Source organism: Syzygium oleosum, unplaced genomic scaffold (assembly GCF_021117445.2).
Source record: "Syzygium oleosum isolate NSW1041296 unplaced genomic scaffold, Sole_v2.1 Sole_v2.18, whole genome shotgun sequence".
Lineage (NCBI taxonomy): Eukaryota > Viridiplantae > Streptophyta > Magnoliopsida > Myrtales > Myrtaceae > Syzygium > Syzygium oleosum.
The window spans coordinates 421799-446600 of NW_026607502.1; the positions used below are offsets into that span (position 1 = coordinate 421799).

At 40.9% G+C, this 24802-nt stretch overlaps 3 long non-coding RNA genes and 1 pseudogene across 5 annotated transcripts; all 4 read right to left on the reverse strand.

The window, feature by feature from the left end:
* Window positions 1–5786: 5786 nt before the first annotated feature.
* On the reverse strand, window positions 5787–23312 carry LOC130140430 (cytochrome P450 CYP749A22-like; annotated as a pseudogene).
* LOC115666156 (uncharacterized) lies at window positions 7997–9797 on the reverse strand. 2 transcript variants are annotated; one of them, XR_008818384.1, is made up of 4 exons: window positions 9628–9797; window positions 9017–9070; window positions 8179–8252; window positions 7997–8100 (listed from the first exon to the last, which is right to left on the reverse strand). It is a non-coding gene; the product is annotated as an uncharacterized LOC115666156 (long non-coding RNA). The 2 variants fall into 2 exon arrangements; XR_008818385.1 differs by having other exon boundaries at window positions 7998–8064.
* Window positions 14598–16331, reverse strand: LOC130140370 (uncharacterized). Of its 2 annotated transcripts, none has more exons than XR_008818387.1 (4): window positions 16234–16331; window positions 15623–15676; window positions 14785–14858; window positions 14598–14671 (listed from the first exon to the last, which is right to left on the reverse strand). It is a non-coding gene; the product is annotated as an uncharacterized LOC130140370 (long non-coding RNA). The 2 variants fall into 2 exon arrangements; XR_008818386.1 differs by having other exon boundaries at window positions 14604–14707.
* LOC130140371 (uncharacterized) lies at window positions 21179–22963 on the reverse strand. The gene is made up of 3 exons (XR_008818388.1): window positions 22809–22963; window positions 21360–21433; window positions 21179–21282 (listed from the first exon to the last, which is right to left on the reverse strand). It is a non-coding gene; the product is annotated as an uncharacterized LOC130140371 (long non-coding RNA).
* Window positions 23313–24802: the final 1490 nt, after the last annotated feature.

The window sequence follows — 24802 nt, forward strand, 5'->3', positions numbered from 1 at the left end:
TATTGAAAATGTCTCGATTTAAGCTGAGTTAAACTATAGAAGTAGAAACCCTCGCCGTTTGCTCTTCTCTTCCACCTCTTTCTGGTTCCCTTTTCTCTTCCACTCCAAGCTCCCTCGACTAAGAGTCGAGAGAGGCTCTATCTTCTCAACTCGAATTGAGATTTTCTTTCCCGATTTGAATTGGGAGTATCTTATTATTTTCGTATAGTTTTTTTCTTTGTTCACTGTGATGCTCTTCCTTGCTCGCTTGGCTTATTTTCTGCTTTCATCGTAGGAATCGACTGCTGCTTCATCTTCCAAACCAAGTCAAACAGGATCAAGGAGAAATATGGTGAGTTCATGCTGCACTGGAAGCGGTTATATGACTTCACCGAGTTTTAGAAGCTCTCATCTCCCGATCTAGATCTAGATTTGGGAGCTCTTCTGTAACACCCCGGGTTTATACTGTGTAATATTTTCCTTTTTGGGACCACTGACCCTCACGGCTTTAAAACGCGTTACACAGATATAGAACCATAAGCCTTATAAGCCAGTCCAGAACTCCCCCCTAGGCGATGTGGAACAAAAGAGGCTCCCCCTCCCTTCCCTGCGCGTGTCTGAAGATCGAGGCGCGAACGCACCGCCATCCCTCCTCCCCACGCACCGCCGCTTAGGCCGTCACACTCTCCATCCCTTGCGGGCACAGCGCCCTCGCTGTGGCTCCACACGCGGTTAGGAGTCGGCTCTGATACCACCTGTAACACCCCGGTTTTACACTGTGTAATATTGTTCGCTTTGAGACCACTGACCCTCACGACTTTAAAACGTGTTACACAGATATAGAAACCTAAGCCTTATAAGCTCTCCATCCCTTGCGGACACATCGCCCTTGCTATAACTTCACACGCGATTATGAGTCGGCTCTGATATCACCTGAAACATCCCGGGTTTACACTGTGTAATATTGTTCGCTTTGGGACCACTGACCCTCACGACTTTAAAACGCGTTACACAGATATAGAACCCTAAGCCTTATAAGCCAGTCAAGGACTCCTCCCCTAGGCGAAGTAGGACAAGAGAGGCTCCCCCTCCCTTCCCTGCGCATGTCCAAGGACCGAGGTGCAGATGCACCTCCATCCCTCCTCCCCTCGCACCGCCGCCTGGGCCGTCACATCTTCTCTCTCGATCTAGTCGTTTCTATGCTCATTCAACTTCTCCTAATTTAAATCTAGATTTGGGAGCTTGTTTTTGGTGTTTCCGTACGATGATGGTGTTAAGGACGCTGAACCTAAGCATGAACCGTCCACTAGGCAGGCTAGCTATTGGAGAAGAAGACTACATATGTGCTCATTACTTACAATGATGCGAGATTCGATAATCGGCCGCCGTTCATTTTGTTTTGATGCTCAGATTGATCTATTTTTGTGGGATGAGAGTGTGTTTATCATAACAGTTTGTGCTTTATTATTATATTTTACTGTTTGGGATTTGTTTTGTTTTGAATCTTTCATGTATCATCTTGAGATCTTGAAATATGAATGCAATATTTACTTTCGACATAAAAAAACTATGAAAGCAAACAAAGAAGCAGAAAAAGACGAAATAAAAAGCTGAAATTACCGTAAGTTTTGGACTATTAGTACAAGTGAGGATGGACATAAGGGAAAATATCGTGAGAAAGGTTCATGGGCTTTTGGTGACTTCCTTCTTCATTTGAAGCATCTCTTTGGTGCTTCCATAGAAGAATGCGTAAGGAGGACCTTTGATTCCTTGTGCGGCAACTTTTTCTTGGATTCGAAGCAGATTCCACCATAATTTGTGCAGGGTTTTGACAATAAGAGCTAAGAAAAGTAGCAGAAACAAGGAGAAAGATAACGCTACAAGAACATTGCTCATTATATCCTTTCATATCAAAGAAAAGAAAGAAAGTGACTTTGGGCGTTTGAGAGCTGTGACTTCTAAGGGTGGCCGTGTTTTCTAAGGGTGGCTAATAGTATCATCTAGAGGGGGATGAATAGGTGATTTCAAATAAAATATTTTGTTGTTAGAAAATTATTGCAAAATTAAATACGCCAAGTTTGAAATAAACGTGGCTGGGTCAAACAAAGTGTTAATATAAGCAGGTTCTAATGATATTCAATAGTGTAGTGTAGTACTTTTATCAAACAATAGGTAAATAGGAGTAGAGAAACATAGAACAAAACACAAGAGTTTATAGCGGTTTGGCTTGGAATAAGTTTACGTCCACTTTCTCAGACTAACAGAGTACTGACTTGATTCCACTAATCAATTGTTGAGAAATTACAAAAGTAGGTGTCGCTTATAATCAAGCACTTCTCTTCAAAACTGGTGTTGCTTATATCCAAGCAAATAAGTCTCACTATCTCACACCTTAGCAAAAACTCTGACAACATTTCTCAAAACATTACAGTATTAAGCTCTCTAAGACCATACAACAATATGTAAAGCCCTCTGTAAATTTGGAATTATAAATTCTTGATCTCTCTTTGTCTTCAGCATATTGGTTTCTTTTATACTCCTCCCATCCAAGCTTCCCGTTGGCAATCTTTAAGAGGATCAATCTTCAATCTAGCCATTGGACAATTGTTGAGAAGATTAGATAGCCATTGAGGTTGATAAATCAGAATTTCTATTAATTTGGTTGCCCATATAATCAAATCTTGGTTTCCAAAATGCAGTGCTTCAATTATGAAAACAATCTTGTCTTCGGAATCAGTCAAGATATATCGCGTGATTGAGTATTACTCGTAGATAATCTTGGTCAATTTAAATCCTCTGTAATAAGAATCTATACCAAATCACAAGTTATCAAGGGATAAAATATCTCAAGATGAGTCTTGAAATTCATGATAAAGAGTTGTCATCGCACGTTTATAAGTACGCTGCTCATATTCACAGTCGTTGCCTATATCCAGCTAGTGATATCTAGACTTCTAATATCCACTTAGTACTCTGCTTATATCCACACAAAAAGCCGCTAATATCCATGCAATACCTGGCTTCCTAGATCTATTCAACTGTTCTCATAAAGATACTTTGATTTTGATATTGATGTAGATCCTGTACACTTAACATTAGTATATCTAAGATTATGTGTGCTCCACATTGGTTCTTCTAGTCAATTAGAATCTTTTTTCCAATAATATCAAAGTTCTTTTTCAACGTGAATACAACCTGAAATACAACCAACTCTTACATTTATGAAGATCGACATAAACCATGAATAATTTTGTGAACTTCAAAACATAATAGGGGTTTTCTCAACAATTTCAACTTGTATTGGATTGTTTTATAGCTACTTTTGTTGCTGAATTGCCGGTGCCAAGTAATTATAAATAATGATAAGTGTACTAAAAGTCCTAAAACTTATTACGAAAGTGGAATTGAGTCCTAAAACTTTCAAAAAGTGCAATTAAGTCCTAAAACTTCTCACAAAAATACAATTGAGTCCTAAAACCTTAAAAAATGCAATCAAGTCCTAAAACTTGTCAAATTGGTCCAATTAAGTTCTTCTGTTGATTGCACCTTTTGAAAGTTTTAAGATTCGATTGCGCTGTCTTGACAAGTTTTAGAACTTGATTGATCTTGTTGAAAGTTTTAGGAGTCAATTGTACTTTCGTAACAAGTTTTAGGACTTTTAGTGCACTTATTCCTTATAAAGAAAAGAAAGCATGCCCCATGTGAGAAAGTTTGACCTTCTTTAACAAAATCCTCAGGAGAAGTTTGAGCAAGTTTTGATATTGTCATTAGAGCTTCACTTCAGATAAATATATAAGTGCAAGTGGAGTATATGCATGAGATTAACTCATGGAGGTTATCAACTATTAAGTGCATAAAATTAAATTTTACCCGGGCACGAGATTCAGGTGCAATTTGAATAAATATTAATTAGAGTAACATAATTAAATTGTTACGGACACAATGAAGACCGGATAAGTAAAATCACTTGTAGTTATCCACGGTAGGAAACATTCTAATGGTAGTCGATAGGCATACAAAAGTGGACCATGCTAGCGTTTGATTGGTGAGTTACATGTTTGGATATGATTCAAATATAACGCTAACTATAGAGCAGAAAATAATAACAAAAGAAATGCCAAAATTAGCCCCCTCCCTTCCCCCGGCAAACCGGTGCAACGCTCCACCCCCACCGTTGCCACTTTCGTGCTCGTGCCATCTCCAACACTCGTCCCCGTCATGCCCAACAGTCTAGACTGTGGGACCAATCCACCGCATGGCAAAGCCATCCCGAGCCCCCGAACGACAGTGGGGTGTCATGGCTAGTCCGAGCTCGCGTCATGGCTGCGCCGATGGGAGCTTGGATAGGCCACCAGCGGCACGGTGAGCTGGGGATGGGTCGAGTGGGCTGCAGCTGATGTGAGAGAGAAAGAGAGGAGCAGAGGCAGAGAAAAAAAAAAGGATTGTTTCTGTTGTGCTTTCAAGTATATGGTGAAAGTCGCTCGGTGTAAAATCTCGCCCAAAAGCCAACCAATTAGGTGTTAAGAAAAGTTTCTCCATCTTTTAGATTGGATGAAAACAAGGACATATAAAAATGAGAAATGCTATGTTTATCCAGATTGGTTTACAAAAATCTATATACTAAATGATGTGGGAGTACCTTATTAGATATTAAATATGACTCACTTATTTAATTGACTCTTTGCAATCCGCCACATCATTTAATATACATACTTTTAAATTTGGATGTTTTAAATTGTCTTTTCTCTTACATGCAAAATAGAGGGGGGAAGATGGCCGGCGCCAATCATTACTCTATCCATTGAAGTTCCCTGCCTATTTTAATAGTTTCAAAATAAATTCAATATCGTGGACATACTAAAACTTGAGAGAAAGGACATCACAATTGACATAGTTTTTGCACAGCACCCATTTTGATGTCATAACTTTTCAATTGACCACTTGAGTACCATAATTTTTATCGTTTACTTGAGTGATATCGGCGATTTCCTTTACTGGAAAATTCGACGTGGTATTAAAATTTATAGCGCTTGTGTTGAACGTCTTTAAAAAATTATGAAACCCAAGTGATTCATTAAATAATTGAGGTACTCAAGTGATCGAATCATTAATGTTACAAAATCCTTTTAGAAGTCACCAACTTTAATAAGTGTGATTACTAATTTTTCTCTGATTAAGTTGTCAACTAGTTTGCATTACCAACTCTTATGTGAGTTAGTCATCAACGCATATTGTTTTTTTTTTTAAATTACAAACTTTTCTTATCTCTGTCAAAAAGCTCGTCTTATCTTTTATAAAACTTTGACTTAAGTATTTTTTGTCAAATCCTAAAATTTACCAATTGTTATATCAAATTGCCAATCTTAATTAGAATGACTTACCAACTTTTTTTACCGTTTTAGGGTTATCCACTCTCACTTGAGTTGCTTAGCAAGTTTATTTATTTTTTTAACTTCCAACTTTTCCATTGAGTTAGTACTTTTATTTACCTAATTAACCAACTTTTTTTAATTTCTTGTTTAGTTCCGTGCAATCATTGTGTTGTCACAATATGATACAGTCTTTGAATCTCGATAGAATGGTATGGGCAAAAGAAAAGCGGCATACCCTTATCAAACACCCACGTAATCAACAATCACAGGAGATTGCACTCAAGAAGCCAAATTGCGTCATCTCAATCTGGAAAGGCACCTATCTCTGCCAAATTAATTGGCAGATGGTCCGAGTTTCGATTAAGTCTTACAAACCAGCGAAAGTATGCACATGTTTCTTCGCCCACTTACACATACACATCTTTACAGTTCACACTATGTTGAATTGAGAATAACCTGAATTCCATATTGAGGGCGAGAAGAGTGAATGTCGACAGGGGAGTGAACATAAGCAGGGGAGAGAGTGAAAGTGTATCGCTGCAGAATCATAGCGAGGACAATTTTAGCTTCAACTGTCGCGAAATTCTCACCTGCACAACTTCTGGGTCCAAGGCCAAAGGGAAGGAATATCGCCGGATTGTTGTTTGTAGCCTTAGCAACTCCTTCTGAGAATCTCTCTGGCTTGAAAAGACGTGCATCATCTCCCCAAACTTGAGGGTCGTGGTGAATATTTAGGATTGGTATGTATACCATTGTACCTGAAGGAAGAACGAGCTTGCCGAGTTTTGCCTGCCTAGTAACTTTCCTATGGACACCGACTGCTGGAGGATATAAGCGAAGAGATTCGTTTATGAACATGCCCATCTGAATATACACAAATGCCAAAGTCATTCACGAGGAGAAAAATATTCGAGCATGCTTTGAAAAGATAAGAAGATAGAAAAGCTGGTGCTGTTCTTTGGTTTAGAAGAATATGTGCACATAACAAGAATAGTCTCATTACAAGAATTACTAGACAGCTTTCGGATATAGAAATTTATTAGCTGTCTTCAATGGAAATTCTTTTAAAATCACATTCTCTTACCTTCTTGAGCTTTTTAACTCCATCGAAATTGGGATCTCGATTTCCAAGGACATCAAGGACCTCCTTTCTTGCTTCTTGTTGCCAATCAGTGTGAATAGCTAGGAGGAAGACTGTCCATGAAAGTAATGAGCTTGTGGTTTCCTGTGCAGCAGAATAGAACGTCTTGCACTCAGTAATTACATTGTCGAATGTGATTTTCTTGTTCTCGTCGGCATCATGCGTAGCCTTTAAAAGTAACCCTAGGAAATCATTATAGTTCTCTCTCTCCGCAATTCATCTTCTGTTGTCTCCTGTTGATAATCTTTATCCCAGCTTCCCGTAACCCTGTCTCAAGTTTCTCTGCCTCAAGCTCGTAAGTCGGTTTCCAGAGCTTACTGTAACGATAACAAGCCGTGTAGGCAAGTATTACAAAACCCAATTATTATGTTCATCTTCCAAAGTATGAGATACAAGAACTTTAGGTGGTGGTTTTGTATCTATTGCGTCCTATCCTTTGTAATAGTCCAAAAGACCAAAAAGCAGACACACATAGAATAATGACTGCATTACTTAGGATGAAAAATCACTCGATTTCATATGTCAGATTGCTTCTCTAGCTTCCATGTCATAAAATCTGGCACATCTTAGTTTTCCCTTTTTCTTAGTTTCTCTTTTGCCATTAAATTAGAGTAAAAGTTAATTACCTGACTCCTGGTAACCTTATTTGTGAAGAAGCTTTTGCGACTATCAATCCCAACTTGACCAAGTTCTCAAAAACACTTTTGCCTTCAATGTAGCTGCAACCAAATGCAGTTTTTGATATGGCATCCGATGTGCACAGTTTAAATTCTTCATAAACATTGATCTCTTGGCATTCTCGATAACTCCATCTCTGGATCATCATATGAGCACAGTCCACCATTGCCGGAACCATACTCTACAAATGAAATGACTTGACTTTCCATCATATGCATTATTTGAAAAGCGCTCTCATATGTCCTATCCCCCCACAAAATTAGTTCACTAACTCTAATTTCTGTCAAATTATATATACATATATATATATATATATTCAAATGTACCTTCAGACTTTCCCCGTGAAAAGCGAAATTTGCCAGCTTTCGGTGCTTTGCCCATTTTTCACCTTCAGATGTCACAAGTCCATCACCTAAAATCTTCTTCACTTGGCCTTGGTCCAAAATTTTTGAAAAAGTGTGGTCTTTATTGTTAAGTACCTGTTTAACCATGTCCAGATCGGAGATGAATAGGAAAGCTTGAGGGCCATGCCACCCCAAGAAGTTCCTCCCTGCGACATATTTGAATTTTTATAAGTAAACAGAGTGAAGAGTAAGAAAAATTAGCCTGTTCTCAGTAAGAAATACAAATCACAATCCTCTCAATTTAACAGATAAATAAACTTGAAATACATTCAAATTGTGACACATCACATCCTCTCAGCAAATGGGTGGTCGGAAAGTACTACGCACACTATATGTTGTGATCTTTACATCGATAAACTGAGTCAACTTCGGGGATGTTAATTACCATAAGTTTGAGCCCAGTTGTGGAAGTGAGGCTGGACATGTCACACCCCGAATACAACCAAAACGGGATCGTAACACGGCCGTCCTTTCACCCAAAGGACGCAGCCTAAACTTAAACAAGACTCGAAAACATCAGAGCTTTCTAAAACCATCAAAAGGATATATACAAATCCAACAAAAAAACTATTCCAATAGCTCAACGTCAATATGTACAACGTACCCAAAATCCCACAATCAAAAAGAAATCCTCCGACTAACGCCCGCTCACGCCCTACTTGCGGCCAGCAGAAGAACCTGAAAGGTATGTAAGATAAGGGGTGAGCTACCACGGCTCAGTGAGTAACATATTTCTTCTAAGTGGGTCGAACAATTACTGTGCAATAGCATAAAAATATCACAGCTCATAACTCAAACTCAATGTACAATATAACCAAAAATATCTCAAAGGTATAATAACTTTTCAATAAAAGTCATTCGTATCAGATTTCTCAATAAAAACTCACTTAACAACAATAGCCAATCATCAATGGTCTATCCATTGACTAGTCTCATCACATAACACGTTGATGGTCAATCCATCAACCAATCTCATGCTCGTAATCAAACTATGGTCAAGTTTAACGCCGTGACAAAGGCGACCAAGTTTAACCCTCTTGGCAAGGTCTACCACCTATTATAAGCCGGCGGTTCGGCCCAGAAGGATATCCTGACAGTATGCATACTCCCCCCTCAACGGGTTCTCAACATAGTAATACGAGCAGCAGCAACTTATAACTCAATCTAGAAATCCATAATCAACACCAATAAATCCATTTCACAAAACATTTCACAACAAGAATAGCCCTCGGCTAATCCTCTTCACAAAACCTTTAATATAAGCATTCACAAAAGCTTCATTTCAATAACGTCATCAGACTTTTCAACTCATTTCACAATCGACAAAAGGTAGTAAATGATCGATCCAATTTATGCAGAAAACATGCTCCACTGTATTAAAAATTATATCTCATTATCAAAATATGAATTTGTAAATTCATAGAAGATATAATGTCCCTCACCTGGTAATCCACAACTAACCCATATGTGATACTTGAGCCGACGGTTCCAAAATCCTATCAAACATACGGAAAAACGAATCAAAACCGAGTAATACTTACCCCTAACGCGCGACTCGAATAAGCTAAGGCTAACTAGCCAATAATCCGACACCCACGAGCCTACGACGGCTTGCTCAATGGAAAAAATCTAATGCCAACCACAACGAACAACTCGCGCGCCAAATTTCCACGCGCCATAACTTCCTCCACCGGACTCCGTTTTGCGCGCTCTTATAGTCAAAACGAAACCCATCCAGCATACTATGGATGTCCCAACACAGCCAACCCAAATAACAGCCCAAAAACAACAATCAAAGCCCTGGAAAGTACTGTTCACGAAATTCCAGATTATGCTCTCAACTTCAAAATTTGATTCCGGACAAACCGTAACTCCGAATCGATATCCGTCAAAACGCACAGCCCCACAACACCATAATCTTTCATTTTCATGGATATTTAAGACTTGACAACCCAAAAATTGGACTACGCAGCTCAAATCCACATAACTCTTATTTCCGAGCCCTAATCGAAAAATTATTCCGATAGGACTAACGAGGGTTGCGAGTACTTACTAGTCGTTGCGTTACTTAGTCGGAACGGCTCGGCGAGGACCCGCGCGCACAAACCCTCCCTTTCTCTTCTTCCCTTTCTCCTCTCCTTTTTCCTTTTCTTCTCCTCTGTTTTTCTCTTCTGTTTTCCCGACCAGCCGCTGCTTCTTCCTTTTATCTTCACTTTTTGACTTTTCTTTTCTTTTCTTTTCTTTTTTTTTTTTCCTTCAGCCTAAGTCTTTTGACCTGGTCAAAAGAAGAGGCAAATATTACATTCTACCCTCCTTAAAAAATTTCGTCCTCGAAATTTAGCCTTACCTTAACTTTCAAACAAATGAGGGTATTTGTTTCTTGCTTCTTCCTCAAGCTCCCATGTGGCCTCTCTCTCAGTATGATTTTGCCATTGAATTTTCACATAAGGGATTATACGTCGCCGCAGCACTTGCTCTTTTTTATCCACAATGCGAATAGGCTGTTCTTCATATGTCAGGTTTTCTCTTAACCTCAAAGGAGTGAAATCCAATACGTGTTCAGGATTTGGCACATATTTTCGCAATAAAGATACATGGAATACATTATGAACTCCAGATAACGCTGGTGGCAAGGCCAGTTTATAAGCAACTTCACCAATCTTCTCCAATATCAAGAACGGTCCCACATATCTTGGACTTAGTTTCCCGCGAGTGCCAAATCTCATAATACCCTTCATAGGTGAAACCTTTAGAAACACGTGATCTCCCACATCAAATTCTATCTTGCGCCTTTTAAGGTCTGCATAGCTTTTCTGACGGCTTTGAGCTGTTTTCAGTCGCTCTCGAATCAACCTGACTTTTTCTTCTGATTGTTGTATAAACTCAGGGCCAGTCAACCTCTTCTCACCAACATCGTCCCAACAAACCGGACTTCTGCATTTTCGACCATACATTGCTTCAAAAGGTGCCATCTTAATACTGGAATGGTAGCTGTTATTATAGGAGAATTCTGCCAAGTGCAGATGGTCATCCCATGAACCACCAAAGTTAATAGCACAAGATCGTAGCATATCCTCTAACGTCTGAATCGTTCTCTCCGATTGCCCGTCTGTCTGTGGATGAAAAGCCGTACTGAAGTTGAGTTTAGTACCCAACGCCCCTTGCAAGCTCTTCCAGAAGTTGGATACAAACCTAGGATCTCGATCAGAAACTATGCTCACTGGAACCCATGAAGTCTCACTATCTCATTGACGTATCGCTTAGCCATGTCTTCAAGTGAAAGGCCAAATCGATACGATAAAAAGTGTGCCGATTTAGTCAACCGGTCGACAATCACCCATATAGCATTCTTACCGCTTGGCGTTCTCGGTAAACCGACGATGAAGTCCATGGTAATATGCTCCCATTTCCACTTAGGTATCTCAAGTGGATGTAGTTGTCCACCTGGTTTCTGATGTTCAATCTTTACTTGCTGACAAACCAGGCATTGATCGACAAACTTTACAATGTCTTTCTTCATGTTGACCCACCAGAAATGTCCTCTCAAATCTCTATACATCTTAGTACTTCCTGGATGAATCGAGTATTTAGTGCTGTGAGCTTCCTGCAATATTTCCTTTTTCAACTCAGGATCATCAGGAATACATAGCCGACCACGAAACCTCAATGACCCATCTACATGAATACTAAAATCCGACTGTCTCCCAGTTTCTACGCCTTCTTTGATCTTTCCCAACTGAGAATCATCATTCTGTTTAGCCTTAATTTTGTCGATCAATGTCGGTTGTACTCGAAGATTAGCTATCTGAGCACCTAATTGATGCACAAACACCTCCAAATCTAGCTTCCTCATATCCTCAAGGATAGGTTGCTGAGAAGTGAGCAACATTGCCATGTTTCCAGAAAATTTACGACTTAAGGCATCCGCTACTACATTTGCCTTACCTGGGTGATAATTGATGGATAAGTCATAATCCTTCAAGAGTTCTAACCATCTCCTCTGCCTCATGTTCAATTCTTTCTGAGTAAAGATGTACTTCAAACTCTTGTGATCAGTAAAGACCTCACATTTCTCACCATACAAGTAGTGTCGCCATATTTTCAAAGCAAATACAACTGCTGCCAATTCAAGATCATGAGTGGGGTAGTTCCTTTCATGTGTCTTCAACTGTCTAGAAGCATAGGCCACCACTTTATCGTCCTGCATAAGAACGCACCCTAAACCTTCTTTAGATGCGTCACAATAAATTGTGAAGCCACTGGTTCCTGAAGGTAAGGTTAATATGGGAGCCGTCACTAACCGCCTTTTCAATTCTTGAAAACTGCGCTCACACTGATCAGACCATACAAACTTAACTCCCTTTTTGAGTTAGGCGAGTAAGTGGACCAGCTATTTTGGAGAATCCCTCCACAAATCTCCTGTAATAGCCAGCTAGTCCAAGAAAACTTTTCACTTCTGTTACATTGGTAGGGCGATTCCACTGAACAACCGCTTCAACTTTCTTTGGGTCAACTGCGATGCCATTCTTCGAGATAACATGACCCAAGAACTCAATATGATCAAGCCAGAAAGCGCACTTACTGAATTTAGCAAACAATTTCTGCTCACGCAAGGTCTGCAAGACAAGCTTCAAGTGTTGTTCGTGCTCCTCCAAACTCCTCGAGTACACCAGGATATCATCAATGAACACCACAATGAATTGGTCGAGGTAATGTTTGAATATCCTGTTCATCAAATCCATAAAAGCAGCAGGCGCATTTGTCAATCCAAAAGGCATGACAAGAAATTCGTAATGCCCATACCTCGTTCTGAAAGCAGTTTTAGATACATCATCTGCTTTAATTTTCAATTGATGATATCCAGACCGAAGGTCGATCTTAGAAAATACCCGAGCTCCCTGAAGTTGATCAAACAAATCATCAATCCGTGGCAAAGGATATTTATTCTTGATCGTTACCTTGTTGAGTTCACGGTAATCTATACAAAGCCGCATGCTACCGTCCTTCTTTTTCACAAATAGGACTGGAGCTCCCCAAGGCGAGACGCTGGGCCTAATAAAGCCCTTATCCAATAATTCCTGTAGCTGTGTTTTCAATTCTTTCAATTCATATGGTGCCATCCGATATGGTGCCTTCGAGATAGGTCCTGTACCAGGCATCAGATCAATAGAGAACTCAATCTCTCTATCGGGTGGCAAGCCGGGCAAATCCTCAGGAAACACATCAGGAAATTCTCTAACAACTGGAACATTTTCCAGTTTCACAACTTCTTTACTGGTGTCTTTTACGCAAGCTAGATATCCATAACCACCTTTCCTTAGAAGCTTCCTCGCTTGCACTGCCGATATTAATCTTGGAAAAGTACCCTTACAACTTCCCGAAAAAGAAAATTCGGGCTCATTTGGGAGTCGAAAGGTAACTTTCTTTGAATGACAATCAACAGTAGCATGATATGTTGATAGCCAATCCATCCCTAAAATAACATCAAAATCTCGAATATTCAACAACATCAAATCTCCAGGCATTTGAACATTATCGACCAAAAGCATACATTGCTTAAATACACGGTCCACCATAACGAAGTCACCCGTAGGAGTCTCAATACGCAATTCATATTCAAGAGGATCAGGTAGCATATCAAGTTTCTTTGCGAATTCAGTTGAAATGAAAGAATGCGTAGCGCCAGGGTCAAACAATGCATAAGCATATTGTGAGGTAATTGAGATATTACCGGCAACTACTGTGTTAGATGCTGCCGCATCCTCTTCCGTCATCGCATAAACCTTCCCTGTCGCCCTCTGTCTTGGCTGATTCTCTTGGGGCCTACCAACTGAGGGAACATCCTTCCTCATGGAACAAAAGCGAGCTATATGACCAGGCTGTCCACAAACGAAGCATAATCTACTACCTGCTGGAGTATCTCTCTGCATTGGACAATTCTGCCGCATGTGTCCCATCTTCCCACATAGAAAACAAGTTCCCCGCTTCCAATAGCATTGGCCACTATGATATTTCCCACAAGTAACGCAAGCACCCTGAACAGTTTGACTCTTCCCCCTTTCAAACCTACTAGTGCTTCTTTGCTTGTTGTTGTCACGAATACGAATCTCTTGGAAATTAGTGAACTTCGGCCTCTTGGGCTGAGGAATACCCTGGGTGCCACTCTCCATGATCTCTTGTTCAATCTTAATTGCTCGCTCCAGGACATCCTCATAAGTGGTGAGTAAAAGAGATGCGAGTGTAAAACGAATCTCAGGTCGAAGTCCTCTCAAAAAATGTTCAGCTTTCTCCTTCTCATTTGCCATAAAATGCCCCGCAAACCTGCTCATCTGATTGAAGCGACCCGCATAGTCTAAAACAGAAGAATCACCTTGCGATATATGCAGAAAATCGCCCTTCATCTTTGCTTGGAAGGATTTTGGAAAGAACTGGGCATTGAACGCTTCCTTGAAGTACTTCCAAGAAATAGTAGCATCTTCATCTCCAAGAGTGGACCTCTTTCCTTCCCACCAATACTCAGCTTCACCTTCCAAATATTGGGTGGCAAAGTCCACCTTCTTATCATTCGGAACTTCTTCAACTCTGAATATTCCCTCTATCTTCCTAATCCATCGCTCAGCTACAAGAGGATCAGTTTTCCCATCATAAGTGGGCGGCTTTGACTTTCTAAACTGGGCAAAGGTGTAGCCTCTGCCACTCCCAGGTTCACCAGCTTCAACTACAACGTCTTGGGCCCTTGGCTGTTGACTTTCCCCTCTTATTTCTTGCGAGTCTGCTCCTACGTCATCTCGCCTTCTTGTCGGAGACCTTACTCTCGGACCTCGAGGCACATCTCTCGAGTCAAAGGTGATGGCTCTCTTTCCCTTATTCTTACGAAAAGAGATGAGCGGCTCCGAGTCGGAACTCATGATTACCTAAATCCAGAATCAAGAATACACCTTAGTATCTAAAACTAACGCATTAAAGTCTATCACACAATCTCACAACGTCCCACCCAAAAATCATAACCTATTGCTCTGATACCAACAAATGTCACACCCCGAATACAACCAAAACGGGATCGTAACACGGCCGTCCTTTCACCCAAAGGACGCAGCCTAAACTTAAACAAGACTCGAAAACATCAGAGCTTTCTAAAACCATCAAAAGGATATATACAAATCCAACAAAAAACTATTCCAATAGCTCAACGTCAAAATGTACAACGTACCCAAAATCCCACAATCAAAAAGAAATCCTCCGACTAACGCCCGCTCACGCCCTACTTGCGGCCAGCAGAAGAACCTGAAAGGTATGTAAGATAAGGGGTGAGCTACCACGGCTCAATGAGTAACATATTTCTTCTAAGTGGGTCGAACAATTACTGTGCAATAGCATAAAAATATCACAGCTCATAACTCAAACTCAATGTACAATATAACCAAAAATATCTCAAAGGTATAATAACTTTTCAATAAAAGTCATTCGTATCAGATTTCTCAATAAAAACTCACTTAACAACAATAGCCAATCATCAATGGTCTATCCATTGACTAGTCTCATCACATAACACGTTGATGGTCAATCCATCAACCAATCTCATGCTCGTAATCAAACTATGGTCAAGTTTAACGCCGTGACAAAGGCGACCAAGTTTAACCCTCTTGGCAAGGTCTACCACCTATTATAAGCCGGCGGTTCGGCCCAGAAGGATATCCGGACAGTATGCATACTCCCCCCTCAACGGGTTCTCAACATAGTAATACGAGCAGCAGCAACTTATAACTCAATCTAGAAATCCATAATCAACACCAATAAATCCATTTCACAAAACATTTCACAACAAGAATAGCCCTCGGCTAATCCTCTTCACAAAACCTTTAATATAAGCATTCACAAAAGCTTCATTTCAATAACGTCATCAGACTTTTCAACTCATTTCACAATCGACAAAAGGTAGTAAATGATCGATCCAATTTATGCAGAAAACATGCTCCACTGTATTAAAAATTATATCTCATTATCAAAATATGAATTTGTAAATTCATAGAAGATATAATGTCCCTCACCTGGTAATCCACAACTAACCCATATGTGATACTTGAGCCGACGGTTCCAAAATCCTATCAAACATACGGAAAAACGAATCAAAACCGAGTAATACTTACCCCTAACGCGCGACTCGAATAAGCTAAGGCTAACTAGCCAATAATCCGACACCCACGAGCCTACGACGGCTTGCTCAATGGAAAAAATCTAATGCCAACCACAACGAACAACTCGCGCGCCAAATTTCCACGCGCCATAACTTCCTCCACCGGACTCCGTTTTGCGCGCTCTTATAGTCAAAACGAAACCCATCCAGCATACTATGGATGTCCCAACACAGCCAACCCAAATAACAGCCCAAAAACAACAATCAAAGCCCTGGAAAGTACTGTTCACGAAATTCCAGATTATGCTCTCAACTTCAAAATTTGATTCCGGACAAACCGTAACTCCGAATCGATATCCGTCAAAACGCACAGCCCCACAACACCATAATCTTTCATTTTCATGGATATTTAAGACTTGACAACCCAAAAATTGGACTACGCAGCTCAAATCCACATAACTCTTATTTCCGAGCCCTAATCGAAAAATTATTCCGATAGGACTAACGAGGGTTGCGAGTACTTACTAGTCGTTGCGTTACTTAGTCGGAACGGCTCGGCGAGGACCCGCGCGCACAAACCCTCCCTTTCTCTTCTTCCCTTTCTCCTCTCCTTTTTCCTTTTCGACCAGCCGCTGCTTCTTCCTTTTATCTTCACTTTTTGACTTTTCTTTTCTTTTCTTTTCTTTTTTTTTTTTCCTTCAGCCTAAGTCTTTTGACCTGGTCAAAAGAAGAGGCAAATATTACATTCTACCCTCCTTAAAAAATTTCGTCCTCGAAATTTAGCCTTACCTTAACTTTCAAACAAATGAGGGTATTTGTTTCTTGCTTCTTCCTCAAGCTCCCATGTGGCCTCTCTCTCAGTATGATTTTGCCATTGAATTTTCACATAAGGGATTATACGTCGCCGCAGCACTTGCTCTTTTTTATCCACAATGCGAATAGGCTGTTCTTCATATGTCAGGTTTTCTCTTAACCTCAAAGGAGTGAAATCCAATACGTGTTCAGGATTTGGCACATATTTTCGCAATAAAGATACATGGAATACATTATGAACTCCAGATAACGCTGGTGGCAAGGCCAGTTTATAAGCAACTTCACCAATCTTCTCCAATATCAAGAACGGTCCCACATATCTTGGACTTAGTTTCCCGCGAGTGCCAAATCTCATAATACCCTTCATAGGTGAAACCTTTAGAAACACGTGATCTCCCACATCAAATTCTATCTTGCGCCTTTTAAGGTCTGCATAGCTTTTCTGACGGCTTTGAGCTGTTTTCAGTCGCTCTCGAATCAACCTGACTTTTTCTTCTGATTGTTGTATAAACTCAGGGCCAGTCAACCTCTTCTCACCAACATCGTCCCAACAAACCGGACTTCTGCATTTTCGACCATACATTGCTTCAAAAGGTGCCATCTTAATACTGGAATGGTAGCTGTTATTATAGGAGAATTCTGCCAAGTGCAGATGGTCATCCCATGAACCACCAAAGTTAATAGCACAAGATCGTAGCATATCCTCTAACGTCTGAATCGTTCTCTCCGATTGCCCGTCTGTCTGTGGATGAAAAGCCGTACTGAAGTTGAGTTTAGTACCCAACGCCCCTTGCAAGCTCTTCCAGAAGTTGGATACAAACCTAGGATCTCGATCAGAAACTATGCTCACTGGAACCCATGAAGTCTCACTATCTCATTGACGTATCGCTTAGCCATGTCTTCAAGTGAAAGGCCAAATCGATACGATAAAAAGTGTGCCGATTTAGTCAACCGGTCGACAATCACCCATATAGCATTCTTACCGCTTGGCGTTCTCGGTAAACCGACGATGAAGTCCATGGTAATATGCTCCCATTTCCACTTAGGTATCTCAAGTGGATGTAGTTGTCCACCTGGTTTCTGATGTTCAATCTTTACTTGCTGACAAACCAGGCATTGATCGACAAACTTTACAATGTCTTTCTTCATGTTGACCCACCAGAAATGTCCTCTCAAATCTCTATACATCTTAGTACTTCCTGGATGAATCGAGTATTTAGTGCTGTGAGCTTCCTGCAATATTTCCTTTTTCAACTCAGGATCATCAGGAATACATAGCCGACCACGAAACCTCAATGACCCATCTACATGAATACTAAAATCCGACTGTCTCCCAGTTTCTACGCCTTCTTTGATCTTTCCCAACTGAGAATCATCATTCTGTTTAGCCTTAATTTTGTCGATCAATGTCGGTTGTACTCGAAGATTAGCTATCTGAGCACCTAATTGATGCACAAACACCTCCAAATCTAGCTTCCTCATATCCTCAAGGATAGGTTGCTGAGAAGTGAGCAACATTGCCATGTTTCCAGAAAATTTACGACTTAAGGCATCCGCTACTACATTTGCCTTACCTGGGTGATAATTGATGGATAAGTCATAATCCTTCAAGAGTTCTAACCATCTCCTCTGCCTCATGTTCAATTCTTTCTGAGTAAAGATGTACTTCAAACTCTTGTGATCAGTAAAGACCTCACATTTCTCACCATACAAGTAGTGTCGCCATATTTTCAAAGCAAATACAACTGCTGCCAATTCAAGATCATGAGTGGGGTAGTTCCTTTCATGTGTCTTCAACTGTCTAGAAGCATAGGCCACCACTTTATCGTCCTGCATAAGAACGCACCCTAAACCTTCTTTAGATGCGTCACAATAAATTGTGAAGCCACTGGTTCCTGAAGGTAAGGTTAATATGGGAGCCGTCACTAACCGCCTTTTCAATTCTTGAAAACTGCGCTCACACTGATCAGACCATACAAACTTAACTCCCTTTTGAGTTAGGCGAGTAAGTGGACCAGCTATTTTGGAGAATCCCTCCACAAATCTCCTGTAATAGCCAGCTAGTCCAAGAAAACTTTTCACTTCTGTTACATTGGTAGGGCGATTCCACTGAACAACCGCTTCAACTTTCTTTGGGTCAACTGCGATGCCATTCTTCGAGATAACATGACCCAAGAACTCAATATGATCAAGCCAGAAAGCGCACTTACTGAATTTAGCAAACAATTTCTGCTCACGCAAGGTCTGCAAGACAAGCTTCAAGTGTTGTTCGTGCTCCTCCAAACTCCTCGAGTACACCAGGATATCATCAATGAACACCACAATGAATTGGTCGAGGTAATGTTTGAATATCCTGTTCATCAAATCCATAAAAGCAGCAGGCGCATTTGTCAATCCAAAAGGCATGACAAGAAATTCGTAATGCCCATACCTCGTTCTGAAAGCAGTTTTAGATACATCATCTGCTTTAATTTTCAATTGATGATATCCAGACCGAAGGTCGATCTTAGAAAATACCCGAGCTCCCTGAAGTTGATCAAACAAATCATCAATCCGTGGCAAAGGATATTTATTCTTGATCGTTACCTTGTTGAGTTCACGGTAATCTATACAAAGCCGCATGCTACCGTCCTTCTTTTTCACAAATAGGACTGGAGCTCCCCAAGGCGAGACGCTGGGCCTAATAAAGCCCTTATCCAATAATTCCTGTAGCTGTGTTTTCAATTCTTTCAATTCAGATGGTGCCATCCGATATGGTGCCTTCGAGATAGGTCCTGTACCAGGCATCAGATCAATAGAGAACTCAATCTCTCTATCGGGTGGCAAGCCGGGCAAATCCTCAGGAAACACATCAGGAAATTCTCTAACAACTGGAACATTTTCCAGTTTCACAACTTCTTTACTGGTGTCTTTTACGCAAGCTAGATATCCATAACCACCTTTCCTTAGAAGCTTCCTCGCTTGCACTGCCGATATTAATCTTGGAAAAGTACCCTTACAACTTCCCGAAAAAGAAAATTCGGGCTCATTTGGGAGTCGAAAGGTAACTTTCTTTGAATGACAATCAACAGTAGCATGATATGTTGATAGCCAATCCATCCCTAAAATAACATCAAAATCTCGAATATTCAACAACATCAAATCTCCAGGCATTTGAACATTATCGACCAAAAGCATACATTGCTTAAATACACGGTCCACCATAACGAAGTCACCCGTAGGAGTCTCAATACGCAATTCATATTCAAGAGGATCAGGTAGCATATCAAGTTTCTTTGCGAATTCAGTTGAAATGAAAGAATGCGTAGCGCCAGGGTCAAACAATGCATAAGCATATTGTGAGGTAATTGAGATATTACCGGCAACTACTGTGTTAGATGCTGCCGCATCCTCTTCCGTCATCGCATAAACCTTCCCTGTCGCCCTCTGTCTTGGCTGATTCTCTTGGGGCCTACCAACTGAGGGAACATCCTTCCTCATGGAACAAAAGCGAGCTATATGACCAGGCTGTCCACAAACGAAGCATAATCTACTACCTGCTGGAGTATCTCTCTGCATTGGACAATTCTGCCGCATGTGTCCCATCTTCCCACATAGAAAACAAGTTCCCCGCTTCCAATAGCATTGGCCACTATGATATTTCCCACAAGTAACGCAAGCACCCTGAACAGTTTGACTCTTCCCCCTTTCAAACCTACTAGTGCTTCTTTGCTTGTTGTTGTCACGAATACGAATCTCTTGGAAATTAGTGAACTTCGGCCTCTTGGGCTGAGGAATACCCTGGGTGCCACTCTCCATGATCTCTTGTTCAATCTTAATTGCTCGCTCCAGGACATCCTCATAAGTGGTGAGTAAAAGAGATGCGAGTGTAAAACGAATCTCAGGTCGAAGTCCTCTCAAAAAATGTTCAGCTTTCTCCTTCTCATTTGCCATAAAATGCCCCGCAAACCTGCTCATCTGATTGAAGCGACCCGCATAGTCTAAAACAGAAGAATCACCTTGCGATATATGCAGAAAATCGCCCTTCATCTTTGCTTGGAAGGATTTTGGAAAGAACTGGGCATTGAACGCTTCCTTGAAGTACTTCCAAGAAATAGTAGCATCTTCATCTCCAAGAGTGGACCTCTTTCCTTCCCACCAATACTCAGCTTCACCTTCCAAATATTGGGTGGCAAAGTCCACCTTCTTATCATTCGGAACTTCTTCAACTCTGAATATTCCCTCTATCTTCCTAATCCATCGCTCAGCTACAAGAGGATCAGTTTTCCCATCATAAGTGGGCGGCTTTGACTTTCTAAACTGGGCAAAGGTGTAGCCTCTGCCACTCCCAGGTTCACCAGCTTCAACTACAACGTCTTGGGCCCTTGGCTGTTGACTTTCCCCTCTTATTTCTTGCGAGTCTGCTCCTACGTCATCTCGCCTTCTTGTCGGAGACCTTACTCTCGGACCTCGAGGCACATCTCTCGAGTCAAAGGTGATGGCTCTCTTTCCCTTATTCTTACGAAAAGAGATGAGCGGCTCCGAGTCGGAACTCATGATTACCTAAATCCAGAATCAAGAATACACCTTAGTATCTAAAACTAACGCATTAAAGTCTATCACACAATCTCACAACGTCCCACCCAAAAATCATAACCTATTGCTCTGATACCAACAAATGTCACACCCCGAATACAACCAAAACGGGATCGTAACACGGCCGTCCTTTCACCCAAAGGACGCAGCCTAAACTTAAACAAGACTCGAAAACATCAGAGCTTTCTAAAACCATCAAAAGGATATATACAAATCCAACAAAAAACTATTCCAATAGCTCAACGTCAAAATGTACAACGTACCCAAAATCCCACAATCAAAAAGAAATCCTCCGACTAACGCCCGCTCACGCCCTACTTGCGGCCAGCAGAAGAACCTGAAAGGTATGTAAGATAAGGGGTGAGCTACCACGGCTCAGTGAGTAACATATTTCTTCTAAGTGGGTCGAACAATTACTGTGCAATAGCATAAAAATATCACAGCTCATAACTCAAACTCAATGTACAATATAACCAAAAATATCTCAAAGGTATAATAACTTTTCAATAAAAGTCATTCGTATCAGATTTCTCAATAAAAACTCACTTAACAACAATAGACAATCATCAATGGTCTATCCATTGACTAGTCTCATCACATAACACGTTGATGGTCAATCCATCAACCAATCTCATGCTCGTAATCAAACTATGGTCAAGTTTAACGCCGTGACAAAGGCGACCAAGTTTAACCCTCTTGGCAAGGTCTACCACCTATTATAAGCCGGCGGTTCGGCCCAGAAGGATATCCTGACAGTATGCATACTCCCCCCTCAACGGGTTCTCAACATAGTAATACGAGCAGCAGCAACTTATAACTCAATCTAGAAATCCATAATCAACACCAATAAATCCATTTCACAAAACATTTCACAACAAGAATAGCCCTCGGCTAATCCTCTTCACAAAACCTTTAATATAAGCATTCACAAAAGCTTCATTTCAATAACGTCATCAGACTTTTCAACTCATTTCACAATCGACAAAAGGTAGTAAATGATCGATCCAATTTATGCAGAAAACATGCTCCACTGTATTAAAAATTATATCTCATTATCAAAATATGAATTTGTAAATTCATAGAAGATATAATGTCCCTCATCTGGTAATCCACAACTAACCCATATGTGATACTTGAGCCGACGGTTCCAAAATCCTATCAAACATACGGAAAAACGAATCAAAACCGAGTAATACTTACCCCTAACGCGCGACTCGAATAAGCTAAGGCTAACTAGCCAATAATCCGACACCCACGAGCCTACGACGGCTTGCTCAATGGAAAAAATCTAATGCCAACCACAACGAACAACTCGCGCGCCAAATTTCCACGCGCCATAACTTCCTCCACCGGACTCCGTTTTGCGCGCTCTTATAGTCAAAACGAAACCCATCCAGCATACTATGGATGTCCCAACACAGCCAACCCAAACAACAGCCCAAAAACAACAATCAAAGCCCTGGAAAGTACTGTTCACGAAATTCCAGATTATGCTCTCAACTTCAAAATTTGATTCCGGACAAACCGTAACTCCGAATCGATATCCGTCAAAACGCACAGCCCCACAACACCATAATCTTTCATTTTCATGGATATTTAAGACTTGACAACCCAAAAATTGGACTACGCAGCTCAAATCCACATAACTCTTATTTCCGAGCCCTAATCGAAAAATTATTCCGATAGGACTAACGAGGGTTGCGAGTACTTACTAGTCGTTGCGTTACTTAGTCGGAACGGCTCGGCGAGGACCCGCGCGCACAAACCCTCCCTTTCTCTTCTTCCCTTTCTCCTCTCCTTTTTCCTTTTCTTCTCCTCTGTTTTTCTCTTCTGTTTTCCCGACCAGCCGCTGCTTCTTCCTTTTATCTTCACTTTTTGACTTTTCTTTTCTTTTCTTTTCTTTTTTTTTTTTTCCTTCAGCCTAAGTCTTTTGACCTGGTCAAAAGAAGAGGCAAATATTACAGGACATATGGGAAATTATCGTGAGAAAGACTCATGGGTCTGCTTGTGGCTTCCCTCTTCATTTGAAGCATCTCTTTGGTGCTTCCATAGAAGAACCTGTAGGCTGGACCTTTGATTCCTTGGGCAGCCATTTTTCTTTGTACTTGCATTGGAACCCACCAGGACTTGTGCAGCATATTGATAACAAGAGCTAAGAAAAGAGATAGAACCAGAGAGCACAATGAGAAGAACACACCACTTCTGAGGAAATCCATGTTTCTTTCCAAATTCGCAATTTGCAAAAGAAAGGGAGTGAAGAGCTGTTTTACAGAGCTTTGAAGTCAACTACTGGCTTGGACCCAAAAGGGTTTGATTCGAAATTATCGAGTCGATAAAGACTTGCCCCGTGTCACAATATGATTGACCTCCTAAACTTTTAATTTTAGCTGATGGGCTCGTTTGCACCGAGATATCCATGGATAGAGAAAGGATCTTAACGTCAAATGTCTAGTCGTTTACGTTATGAAATGTAGCTTACAAGTAATCCTCGTTTGCCAGACTTCTGTTAAATGCTAGTAGTTTCTTGCCAAAGGAACTATTGCAAACAGAGAAAGCAACATATGTACGTTTTGTAAAGTTTAAGGCATTTAGCCGTAAAAGAAATATTTAACCGCGAATGAAAAAAAGTCACTCTAAACAAACAAAAATGCTTACATGCGTAAAAGCACATAGATACCCTTGTAGTCCTTGTATTCATGGTCCATTCTAATTGAGTCCCCCATATTGAATATTTCGTCACTTGTGTTCTTGCAATTCCCGTACTTCAATTTTCCTACAGTTTTAGGATTGATTTTAGGACTTTTATTTGTTACATTTACGGAATGATTTGTTAGTGGACGCATGTAGGGGTGATCGGTTCCCGGTCCGGTCCGGTTCCAAGTGGAACCGGGAACCGGACCGGGAGAACCGGTTCCCAATTTTGGGAACCGTGGACCGGACCGGACCGTCGGTCCGGTCCGGTTCCGGTTCGGTCCAATAGAACCGGTCACTTAGGATTTAGTTTTTTTTTTGGTCAAATACTTAGGGTTTAGTTCATATTTTACTAATTTTTATCAATGAATTTATATCAATGAAGTTCACTTAGAGTTTAGTTCACATTTTACTAATTTTTATCAAAGAATTTATGTCAATAAAGTTAACTTAGGATTTAGTTTACATTTTATTAATTTTTTTGAAGAAAAATTATGTCGGTCCGGTCCGGTCGGTCCGGTCAGTCCGGTCCGGTCCGGTTTCCCCTTGGAACCGGGAACCGGACCGCCCGGACACCGGTTCCACTTTTAGGAACCGGGAACCGGACCGGCACCCCTTAGAACCACCCAAATAGTGTCGGTCCGGTCCGGTCCGGGCGGTTTCCGGTTCGGGCGGTTCCGTTTGCACACCCCTAGACGCATGGTATCACAAGCCAAAACTTTTGTGGCCGAGGACAAGCCCACGTGGCGCCATATGAGTTGGAACATCATGCTAACCTTCCCTCATTAAATCATTTCAAAGATTAATATGGTAAATCGCATTATTCATTATCAAACGTACCACGTCTTATTTAACTTGAACATTCAGTCTCTCGAGTAAGACATACACATAACTTTAAAACATAATAACCGGTTCGGCCCATGACAATCATTAAGAGAGTGTCATAATTCCAGACTAGTTTGAACTTAGATTGCCAATCCCGCTCCGGGAGATCCCCTAGCAAGATTATCCCTTA